Genomic DNA, 12,572 nt, shown 5'->3' with positions numbered 1-12,572 from the left:
GATGATCGGACACAGCCTAGTTAACTCGGATCATGTTATACTTAGATGACTGGAGGGATGTCTATCTGAGTGGGAGTTCATTGAATAATTTGATTAGATGAACTTAATTATCATGAACTTAGTCTAAAATCTTTACAATGTGTCTTGTAGATCAAATGGCCAACGTTGTCCTCAACTTCAACGCGTTCCTAGAGAAAACCAAGCTGAAAGACGATGGCAACAACTATACGGACTGGGTCCGAAACCTGAGGATCATCCTCATAGCTGCCAAGAAAGATTATGTCCTAGAAGCACCGCTAGGTGACGCACCCGTCCCACAGAACCAAGACATTATGAACGCTTGGCAGACACGTGCTGATGATTACTCCCTCGTTCAGTGTGGCATGCTTTACAGCTTAGAACCGGGGCTCCAAAAGCGTTTTGAGAGACACGGAGCATATGAGATGTTCGAAGAGCTGAAAATGGTTTTTCAAGCTCATGCCCGGGTCGAGAGATATGAAGTCTCCGACAAGTTCTTCAGCTGTAAGATGGAGGAAAATAGTTGTGTCAGTGAGCACATACTCAGAATGTCTGGGTTGCATAATCGCTTGACTCAGCTGGGAGTTAATCTCCCGGATGACACGGTTATTGACAGAATCCTTCAGTCGCTTCCACCGAGCTACAAGAGCTTTGTGATGAACCTCAATATGCAGGGGATGGAAAAGACCATTCCTGAGGTGTATTCAATGCTGAAATCAGCAGAGGTGGAAATCAAAAAGGAACATCAAGTGTTGATGGTGAATAAAACCACTAAGTTCAAGAAAGGCAAGGGTAAGAAGAACTTCAAGAAGGACGGCAAGGGAGTTGCTGCGCCCGGTAAGCAAACTGCCAGGAAGAAGCCAAAGAATGGACCCAAGCCCGAGACTGAGTGTTTTTATTGCAAGGGAAGTGGTCACTGGAAGCGGAACTGCCCCAAATACTTAGCGGACAAGAAGGCCGGCAACACTAAAGGTATATGTGATATACATGTAATTGATGTGTACCTTACCAGTACTCATAGTAGCTCCTGGGTATTTGATACCGGTGCGGTTGCTCACATTTGTAACTCAAAGCAGGAGCTGCGGAATAAGCGGAGACTAGCGAAGGACGAGGTGACGATGCGTGTCGGGAATGGTTCCAAGGTCGATGTGATCTCCGTCGGCACGCTGCCTCTACATTTACCTAGGGGATTAGTTTTAAACCTCAATAATTGTTATTTAGTGCCAGCTTTGAAGCATGAACATTGTATCAGGATCTCGTTTAATTCGAGATGGCTACTCATTTAAATCCGAGAATAATGGTTGTTCTATTTATATGAGAGATATGTTTTATGGTCATGCTCCGATGGTGAATGGTTTATTCTTAATGAATCTCGAGCGTAATGCTACACATATTCATAGTGTGAATACCAAAAGATGTAAGGTTGATAATGATAGTCCCACATACTTGTGGCACTGCCGCCTTGGTCACATAGGTGTCAAACGCATGAAGAAGCTCCATGCAGATGGACTTTTAGAGTCTCTTGATTACGAATCATTTGACACGTGCGAACCATGCCTCATGGGTAAAATGACCAAGACTCCGTTCTCAGGAACAATGGAGCGAGCAACCAACTTATTGGAAATCATACATACTGATGTGTGCGGTCCAATGAGTGTTGAGGCTCGCGGTGGCTATCGTTATGTTCTCACCCTCACTGATGACTTGAATAGATATGGGTATGTCTACTTAATGAAACACAAGTCTGAGACCTTTGAAAAGTTTAAGGAATTTCAGAGTGAGGTTGAGAATCAACGTGACAGGAAAATCAAGTTCTTGCGATCAGATCGTGGGGGAGAATACTTGAGTCATGAATTTGGCACACACTTAAGAAAATGTGGAATAGTTTCACAACTCACGCCGCCTGGAACACCTCAGCGTAATGGTGTGTCCGAACATCGTAATCGCACTCTATTAGATATGGTGCGATCTATGATGTCTCTTACCGATTTACCGCTATCATTTTGGGGCTATGCTTTAGAGACTGCCGCATTCACTTTAAATAGGGCTCCGTCGAAATCCATTGAGATGACACCGTATGAATTATGGTTTGGAAAGAAACCTAAGTTGTTGTTTCTAAAAGTTTGGGGATGCGATGCTTATGTCAAGAAACTTCAACCTAAAAAGCTCGAACCCAAGTCGAAAAAATGCGTCTTCATAGGATACCCTAAAGAAACTGTTGGGTATACCTTCTACCTCAGATCCGAAGGCAAGATCTTTGTTGCCAAGAATGGGTCCTTTCTAGAGAAAGAGTTTCTCTCGAAAGAAATAAGTGGGAGGAAGGTAGAACTTGATGAAGTATTACCTCTTGAACCGGTAAGTGGCGCAGCTCAAGAAAATGTTCCCGAGGTGCCTGCACCGACTAGAGAGGAAGTTGTTGATGATGATCATGAAACTTCAGATCAAGTTGCTACTGAACTTCGTAGGTCCACAAGGACACGTTCCGCACCAGAGTGGTATGGCAACCCTGTCTTGGAAATCATGTTGTTAGACAACGGTGAACCTTCAAACTATGAAGAAGCGATGGCGGGCCCGGATTCCGACAAATGGCTAGAAGCCATGAAATCCGAGATAGAATCCATGTACGAAAACAAAGTATGGACTTTGACTGACTTTCCCGAAGATCGGCGAGCCATAGAAAATAAATGGATCTTTAAGAAGAAGACAGACGCGGATGGTAATGTGACCATCTATAAGGCTCGACTTGTCGCTAAGGGTTATTGACAAGTTCAAGGGGTTGACTACGATGAGACTTTCTCACCCGTAGCGAAGCTGAAGTCCGTCCGAATCATGTTAGCAATTGTCGCATTCTATGATTATGAGATATGGCAAATGGACGTCAAAACGGCATTCCTTAACGGATTTCTTAAGGAAGAATTGTATATGATGCAGTCGGAAGGTTTTGTCGATCCTAAGAATGCTAACAAGGTGTGCAAGCTCCAACGCTCAATCTATGGGCTGGTGCAAGCATCTCGGAGTTGGAACATTCGCTTTGATGAGATGATCAAAGTGTTTGGGTTTATGCAGACTTATGGAGAAGCCTACATTTACAAGAAAGTGAGTGGGAGCTCTGTAGCATTTCTCATATTATATGTGGATGACATACTGTTGATGGGAAATGATATAGAATTCTTGGAAAGCATAAAGGCCTATTTGAACAAGTGTTTTTCAATGAAGGACCTTGGAGAAGCTGCTTATATATTAGGCATCAAGATCTATAGAGATAGATCGAGACGCCTCATCGGTCTTTCACAAAGTACGTACCTTGACAAGATATTGAAGAAGTTCAATATGGATCAGTCCAAGAAGGGGTTCTTGCCTGTATTGCAAGGTGTGCGATTGAGCACGGCTCAATGCCCGACCACGGCAGAAGATATAGAAGAGATGAGTGTCATCCCCTATGCCTCAGCCATAGGGTCTATTATGTATGCCATGCTGTGTACCAGACCTGATGTAAACATTGCCGTAAGTTTGGTAGGTAGGTACCAAAGTAATCCCGGCAAGGAACACTGGACAGCGGTCAAAAACATCCTGAAGTACCTGAAAAAGACCAAGGATATGTTTCTCGTTTATGGAGGTGGCGAAGAGCTCGTCGTAAAGGGTTACATCGACGCTAGCTTCGACACAGATCTGGATGACTCTAAGTCACAAACCGGATACGTGTATATTTTGAATGGTGGGGCAGTAAGCTGGTGCAGTTGCAAGCAAAGCGTCGTGGCGGGATCTACATGTGAAGCAGAATATATGGCAGCCTCGGAGGCAGCACAAGAAGCAATCTGGGTGAAGGAGTTCATCACCGACCTAGGAGTCATACCCAATGCGTCGGGGCCAATGACTCTCTTCTGTGACAACACTGGAGCTATTTCCCTTGCCAAGGAGCCCAGGTTTCATAGGAATACCAGGCATATCAAGCGTCGCTTCAACTCCATTCGTGAAAGTGTTTAAAATGGAGACATAGAAATTTGTAAAGTACATACAGACCTGAATGTAGCAGATCCGTTGACTAAACCTCTCCCTAGAGTAAAACATGATCAACACCAGAATTCCATGGGTGTTCGATTCATCACAATGTAACTAGATGATTGACTCTAGTGCAAGTGGGAGACTGTTGGAAATATGCCCTAGAGGCAATAATAAAATGATTATTATATTTCCTTGTTCATGATAATTGTCTATTATTCATGCTATAATTGTATTATCCGAAAATCGTAATACATGTGTGAATACATAGACCATAATGTGTCCCTAGTGAGCCTCTAGTTGACTAGCTCGTTGATCAACAGATAGTCATGGTTTCCTGGCTATGGACATGGGGATGTCATTGATAACGGGATTACATCATTAGGAGAATGATGTGATGGACAAGACCCAAACCTAAGCATAGCACAAAGATCGTGTAAGTTCATTTTGTGAGAGCTTTTCTAATGTCAAGTATCATTTCCTTAGACCATGAGATTGTGCAACTCCCGGATACCGTATGAGTGCTTTGGGTGTATCAAACGTCACAACGTAACTGGGTGGCTATAAAGGTGCACTACGGGTATCTTCGAAAGTGTCTGTTGGGTTGGCACGAATTGAGACTGGGATTTGTCACTCCGTATGACGGAGGGGTATCTCTGGGCCCACTCGGTAATGCATCATCATAATGAGCTCAATGTGACCAAGGGGTTGGTCACGGGATCATGCATTACGGTACGAGTAAAGTGACTTGCCGGTAACGAGATTGAACAAGGTATTGGGATACCGACGATCGAGTCTCGGGCAAGTAACGTACCGATTGACAAAGGGAATTGAATACGGATGGATTAAGTCCTCGACATCGTGGTTCATCCGATGAGATCATCGAGGAGCATGTGGGAGCCGACATGGGTATCCAGATCCCGCTGTTGGTTATTGACCAGAGAGGCGTCTCGGTCATGTCTGCGTGTCTCCCGAACCCGTAGGGTCTACACACTTAAGGTTCGGTGACGCTAGGGTTGTAGAGATATTAGTATGCAGTAACCCAAAAGTTGTTCGGAGTCCCGGATGAGATCCCGGACGTCACGAGGAGTTCCGGAATGGTCCGGAGGTAAAGATTTATATATAGGAAGTCCAGTTTCGGCCAGCGGGAAGGTTTCGGGGGTTACCGGTATTGTACCGGGACCACCGGAAGGGTCCCGGGGGTCCACCGGATGGGGCCACCTATCCCGGAGGGCCCCATGGGCTGAAGTGGCATGGGAACCAGCCCCTGATGGGCTGGTGCACCCCACCCAAGGGCCCAAGGCGCCTAGGGTTGGAAACCCCACTACTAGGAAAAGGCATGCTAGTGGCGCACCGAATTTGCCTTCTAATGGCGCACTACCGGTGCGCCACTGGCATCACGCCATTAGAATTAAATTCGAATAGCGCACCACTGGTGCGCCATTAGTATCTGGTGTTCTAATGGCGCACCATGTAGTGCACCATTAGAATGCCTCCCAGGGGGCCATATGTACCCATGTGCTTTGGCATTCTAATGGCGCACCAGCAGTTAATGCGCTATTAGTGTGATGATCACAGTGCGCCATTAGTGTCTTGTGTGGTGCGCCATTAGTATGAATATTATGTTTTTTTGCTTTTCTAATTTTTGCACAGGTTACAAAATATATTATTGGACAGAATATAGACATCAGCACACAGCAACATCAGATTCATCGAATACAATAGAAGATTAGTCTCCGAATACAATTCATCATATTAGTCTCCGAATTCAAAAGACCGAACAAAGATAAAACATTACAAGTCTCAAGACCGCGAGTATCGAGTTTGCCTTCACATTACAAGTCCATATCGATCATCTAAAGTACCATCACATAGAAGAGAGTTGTGGTCATCACGATGAGCATCATCGCGATCAAACTGGTCTTCATCCGGTTCCTCCAACGCTCCCTCCTCTCTCCCGCTAGATAGCGGGCGTATCTACATTCGGCCTCCGCCCTAGTGGTGTACCCTTTGTAACTGTTACCGCTGAAACGGTGAACCTGTCTCCGACACTCCTCCTAGTCGTCGTAGACTCCGGGAACCTTACCCTTGTACACGACATACAACGGCATCTCTATGCACAAGCCAAACAACAGACAATACATAAGCAATATGTAAGTATGCAACAAAAGGATCGAAATAGAAAAGCAAGACATTAATAGCACGATTCATGGTCCTACTAATAAATAGCATCGATTACATCTAAGTTGAACGACTGTCCAAACCAAAGAGACATACGAATTCATTAAAGTATAATTACAACATGAGCCAATCAATGTTTTAGAACTACACATCACTACTTTCGACTCGACTCATCGGACAGGAACGTGGATGAAGCCGCCGTCTGTCGTGATGGTCATGAAATCGCGGTTGTTGTCACCCTGCATTTGTAGCGTTTCATCTATCTCACTATTGGACGGTTTATATCTGAGGAAGAACTGCCCCGAGGTGTGAAGGACATCTTGATGGATGATGTCCGCAAACTCCGACTGGATGCGAAGAATTCTTGTATGAGGTCCGCGTCCTGGACTGCTGACAAGCTCGCGGCCCAATCTTTGAGATTATCTGGTAGCAGAAGTTGATGATGGTCCCTTACGATCGCCCGCATGTGATGGAGGGCGTAGTAGGCATCCTTCTGACCGCCAGGCGGCTGCTTGACGCAGCAGAACTTCGTATTGTGTGAGAACATGTGCTTGCCATACTAATGAACTGCCCTGGTGAAGGTGCCTCTAGATTTGGTGTAGCCGGGGAGAACATCATCAAGAACTTTCTTGACATTTGTGTAGTCTATGTTGGAGTTACGGTTCGGGTCGAAATACATGGCCATGGAATATTTCGGGCTTAAGAGGATGAGTGTGCAATGTGTGTCACTGCACAGAACACGGAATGTTAGAAAAAAGAACGATCGAAATCTAAGAAATCATATGTTACAGGGCGGTTAAGGGATGACTTACTCGGGAAAGTAAGCCACAAGGAAGTTATCCTTATCTGGGTTTGCTAGAATGACGCCTTCGAGGTGTGAACTTGCAACTTAGCGGTCCCCAGCGCTGCTCAAGTGCTTGGCACACATGTAGATGGGGTCGACTATCACGATGTCCGGGGTCTTGCCTCTAATGATCCGCATCTCCATACTCAGCGAAAACAGCCGAACGAAGGTGTAGTGCAGCGGATGAAGGTTAAACATAGCAAAGATGTCATCAAACCGCAGGACGATCGTACCCCCGATGTCGCCATCCACAAAGCCCTTGCCCTCTGGCACCTTGGCCACGAAAACCAGGTATGCCACATCCTTCTCTCTGAGATGCCGCTTCTCCAAAGAAAGAACACTGTCGTGCAGACTCCGCATAGCACCGGTTGCAGCATTCAGCATATTTGGCGGTAGCGTCGCCCTACCCGCCACATGCACCCTCCTCGAGATATCCTTAGGTGAAGGTGGCCCGTCCTGAGCATGGATTGAACTCGGTGCCGGCTGGCTCGCACCGGCGCCCTTGTTAGTCTTTCGTTTCCGTCCCTTCTTCTTGATCTCCTGTAATGGGACCGAGTTCTGCTCACAGACCACCTTCTTGAGCGTGTTGGGGCTGATAATATTTCGCACCTCAGGTATCTGAGGCTCGGTGAAGGCGGGAGCTGGAGGCGTGTCCTGAGAACTGAACGCCAGGCGACACCTGTTGCAATTGGAATTCTCCGCCGTAAAAGCTAGACCGCGGTGGTCTTGGTTGGGTTCTTGAGAAAGAGGCCCGCAGAACTCGTCAGCGTACCCATGTTCGGCAAAGTATTTATCAACGTTGGTAAATGTACCGTCGTCGTTGTTGTCGCCGTCCGGATCCTGTGCCATAGGGCTGTCCGGATCCTGTGCCATAGGGATGTCCGGCAGGTCCGGTAGCGTTGCGGCGTTCTTGCCATGGCTTGGCGCCGGCACGACTGGCGGTCTTGTCTGTGGGGTGGTGTCCCCCGCCCCCAAACGAATCTGGCTCTTCGGCTAAAGCAGGGGCCAGTTTACGCAGGCGCTGAGGGTCATCTCATCTTCTTCGTCGGCCCCAGCGGGTCGAATCGGAGGTAACAGCTCGTCGCAGCCTGGCAGCACCTGAACCACTTCAACCCTATACATTGTGGGTGGCATCGGATTACCGTGGAACATGGGGTTGCCCGGTTGAATGATTCTGCCCTTGGCGACATCGACCAACTCGGCGCCCACGAAGTGCAGAAGAGTGCAAGGAACGTCTGCGGTGCCCTGCGAAAACATGTACAGGGCGTCAGGGATGCCCAGTCAAAGGCAAGGAGATGAAGTCATCGGCCGAGAGGCTTAGTTACCGTGATGCCGTCGAGCTCGGCTAATGTCGAGGCACCGCCAACGGCGGGCGTGCAACTGACGGAGGGGGCGCTTGTTGGCGAGGTGCCGGCCGGCGTACACCCGGGTGCATTAAGCTCCAATGCCCGTGCCGGCATCGGAGACACGAATACCGCCTCCGCCAGAGACACCAATGGCGCCGCCGCCGGAGACACCAATGGCGCCGCCTGCGCGCTGTGCGAATTGCTGGCCTTGAAGCTGGGAACCGGGGGAGGCCCCTGTTGGCCGCCCGCAATCCACGTCGTCAGCCCATGAATCAACATAGGCACCATGGCTGTCAGGACCCCGACTCGATGCCACATAGATCTAGCATGTAACACCTCATATCACTTTGCGGCCTCACGCACGGTATTCCCACGGGTGTCGTATTACTTTTGCCCGGGACCGTTTGCGCCTTTTGGCACACGTATATGATAGTGTCGCTAGCATCCATATGATAAGGAGCCCGGGCTGACATGGCTAGTCGTAAACCCAAAGTGGCACAAACTTACAGGGACAGGCATCCATGACCCAGCATCGAACGTGTCGGTCATCAGCAAGTGGGTCCGGGCTGTAGCACTGGGCTAGCAGGACTCCGGTAAACCGGGCTGTAGCGGGCTAACAGGACTCCGGTACTCAATGCATGACATTTCCCTGAAGGGACAGACACAGGAACGAAGAAGGACACATGCCGGCCAGCCTAAGTGTTCCGGAGCAGTAGCAAGCTACCATGGCTCAGTGGAGACACTAGGAGACATTTCCCGGTAAGAGAGGCTACTAAGAGTAAACAACTAGATAGTCAGATCCCACACATACCAAGCATTTCAATCATACACACAATATGCTCGATATGTGCAAATACAACAAGGCATCACAACATGACTCTACGACACAAGTACTTTATTTAAGGCTCAGAGAGCCATACATAACATACACATAAGTACGGGTCGCACGACCCAGCATTCAAGTCATACAGTCATACAAACCAGCAGCGGAAGTAACTTGTCTGAGTACAGACAACTAGTAAATAAAAGAGGCTTGAAAAGCCTAGCTATACTACGTAGTCCTTCACAAGCTCAGGATCACCACCTGGGCCTTAGCCTACTCATTGATGTCAACGTCTACGAAGAACCCATCAGAAGGGGTTGCAGCGTCTTCTGTAAAAAATGTAGATTATAGCAACATGAGTACAAAGGTACTCAGCAAGACTTACATCAGATCCTACATACATGCACATTATCAAGAAGGGTTGGTGGAGTTATTGCAGCAAGCCAGCTTTGACTCTTGGCTAGGCTATCCTACGAGACTCCAACTTGAAAATGGTTTTGCGCACACGAGTCCACTACTCACCACTTCAATACACTACCGAGGATCCACCTCCGTCTTCCTACGGAAGAGCCATCCTCGGCACTCACACTTATCTTGAGGCTTTTAGTAGTTTCCATTTACTTGTCTATGAACTGTATAGGCAACCAAGTAGTCCTTTACCGCGGACGCGGCTATTCGAATAGATTATGTTAACCCTGCAGGGGTGTACTTCTTCATACACGCTCTCACCACTTACCGTCGTTTACACGACATGTACTCGGCAACCTTCAAGCGGAAGCCCAACATGGGTGTCGGCCACGACCTACCTAAACACCTAAGTCTCTAGTCCAGGTTTATCGCCTATCCAGGTTCCATCCGCAGGGAGTCCGGCCGAGGTTTCCCATACGGCCCCGAACGATGTGTACAGGGTTCCCGAGATACCTAACGGGTATTCGGTACACCGTGCCACGTACCTACCGCATCATAGCCCACCCCGCGGGTCAGCGCTGTCCACGGCCTCTAGTAGGCTACAAACACCAGAAACTACTTGCAACTCCTGGATAGAGGACTAGGGTGAATAAGAAGTCGAGAGGGTCCATTGGTTTCGGGCCCAATGCATGGTAGTAGCTGAATCTTAAATCACACATACAGATCTCAGTGCTTAAGGACGGCTTCAATGAAACAACCCACCATGTACTCCTACATGGCCTCTCATCGATACCTTTACCAAATCGTGTTCACCCCATCACTCTCATTACCGACATGATCATTTCACTCTAGCCCATCACCCAGATGAACCAGACCTGACACGACTCTAAGCATAGCAGGCATAGCAAGGTAGGAACAACACACATACATGGCTCAATCAACTCCTACACATGCTAGTGGGTTTCATCTAGTTACTGTGGCAATGACAGGTCATGCAGAGGAAATGGGTTCAACTACCGCAGCATACAGCAGTTTGAAACGCGTTGTCTTAATGCGGTAAAAGAGAGCAGAAGCGAGAACATGGGATTGTTTCGATATGATCAAACGGTTGGTTGCTTGCCTGATGGGTCGATGCACTGATACGGTTCTTCGCTAGCGTAATCACGGTACTCCTCGGAGGCAGAACCTGCCGCAAAGAACACCGATACACAGCCATCACCAAACAATGTGCGACAATATGATGCATGCATGAAACATGGCAATATGAGTGTGTTGGGCTAATGCAACTAAAACCAGAAGGGTTTGAACCAATTTGAACCAAAGATTCAAATTTCAAACTCATACATGCCCCTTTAAAGTGTTTTATCTTGTTCTGCATTAAACATCAAGTTAGCTTGCTTAAACATGCATGAAACTAGTACAGATGGATAGATTGGATTTTTCTGATCATTTTTCATATATAAAACTTTGCATTTGGAGCTACAGATTATTTTCTATGATTTTTTGAAGTTTGGGTTATTTTCTGGAATTTATAAATCATTTTAGATTTATTTTAATTCCAGAAAAGGGTTAATGCGTCAGCATGAGGTCATGCTGACCTCAGCAAGTCAACAGACCGGTCCAGGTCAAACTGACCAGTGGGTCCCGCATGTCAGTGGATAATTAACTAAATTAATTTAGTTTAAACTAATCTGGATAATTAGCAGAAGGGGGCCCCACCTGTCATTGACTCAACAGAGTCAACCAGGGCCCACCCGCGGTCAAAGCCAGGTCGGCTGCACCGGCGTTTAGCCGCCAGCGAGCCCGACGCGGCGGCGGAAGTGGTTTTGGCCGTTCCGGCCACCAAATGGGTCGCGGAGGCCATCGGAGTGGAGCTGAGGACGAGCCGCAGCTCTTGGTGGAGTCCGTTGGGGTCGGGGTGGCCGGAGTTGGCGCCGGTGGCGACTTTGGCGGCCACCGGAGTTCGGGTGAAGGCGAACTTGAGGCTAGAGGGGTCGGTGAGGTGCGGGGAGTAGTTGGTTAGGTGCTACGTGACGTGGTGAGCACGATGGACACCAAGTGGTGGCCGGAGGGTGACCGGGAGCACGTCGGCGACGAGCTCCGCGGCGGTGGGTGCGGTTGAGCTCCGGGAGGTCACTACACAGCTTGGGGGCAAGAAAAGAAGGGAGGGGAAGATGGTTAAGCTCACAGGGAACTCGACGGAACACTTGGTGCGGCCGGGGACGGGCCGGAGCGACGACGGCGTTGAAGGGGATCTCCGGCGACGATGGACTCGGGCGGAGTCGATGCGGTGGACTCGGGCCTTGCGAGCGCTCAGGGCTCAGCTTGCTCGAAGGAGAGGAGGGTGGCGGAGCTCCTGGACACGGTGGCGCGGCGTGGGGTTGACGGAGAGCGTGGCTACGGCGAAGGGGTGGCGGCGATGGCGTCGGCCATGGCATGGGGGAGCGAGGGAGAGGAGTTGGGGGAGAATGGAGGTGTTCTGGGGGTTCAGGGCTCGACGTGGAGTTCATCCATGCCAGCAACGAGGCGAGGAGGTGAAGCAGGGCGACGGCCAGCTGCGTGGCGCACACTGCGGCCGCCGTCGGGCACCTGCCTGCCTGCCTGGCCGGCAAGCAGCTCGCTGGCGCGGCGCTGGGCTGGGCCGGCAGGTGCGCCGGGTGCTGGGCGCCAAGTAAGTTTTCTGTTATTCCATGTTTTCTGTTTTTTTAATTCCTCTGCAACTTTTTTGAATTATTAAAAATACTTAGGCAACTCCTAAAATCACCAAACTACTCCTGGTCCATAGTTGGATTATTTCCAACATGAAACATTTTAGTTTGGAGATATTTGAGCATTTGAAATATTTTATATAATTTTAAATGCCCAAATTCAAATATCTATGATTTAATTCAAAGACCCTAAGATGACCTAGGAAAATGTGCATCACTTTTGGCAGAGGTTCTGAACCAAGACA

Source organism: Triticum dicoccoides, chromosome 7A (assembly GCF_002162155.2).
Source record: "Triticum dicoccoides isolate Atlit2015 ecotype Zavitan chromosome 7A, WEW_v2.0, whole genome shotgun sequence".
Lineage (NCBI taxonomy): Eukaryota > Viridiplantae > Streptophyta > Magnoliopsida > Poales > Poaceae > Triticum > Triticum dicoccoides.
The sequence above is the reverse complement of the archived record's forward strand: the minus strand, read 5'-3'. Positions refer to the sequence as shown.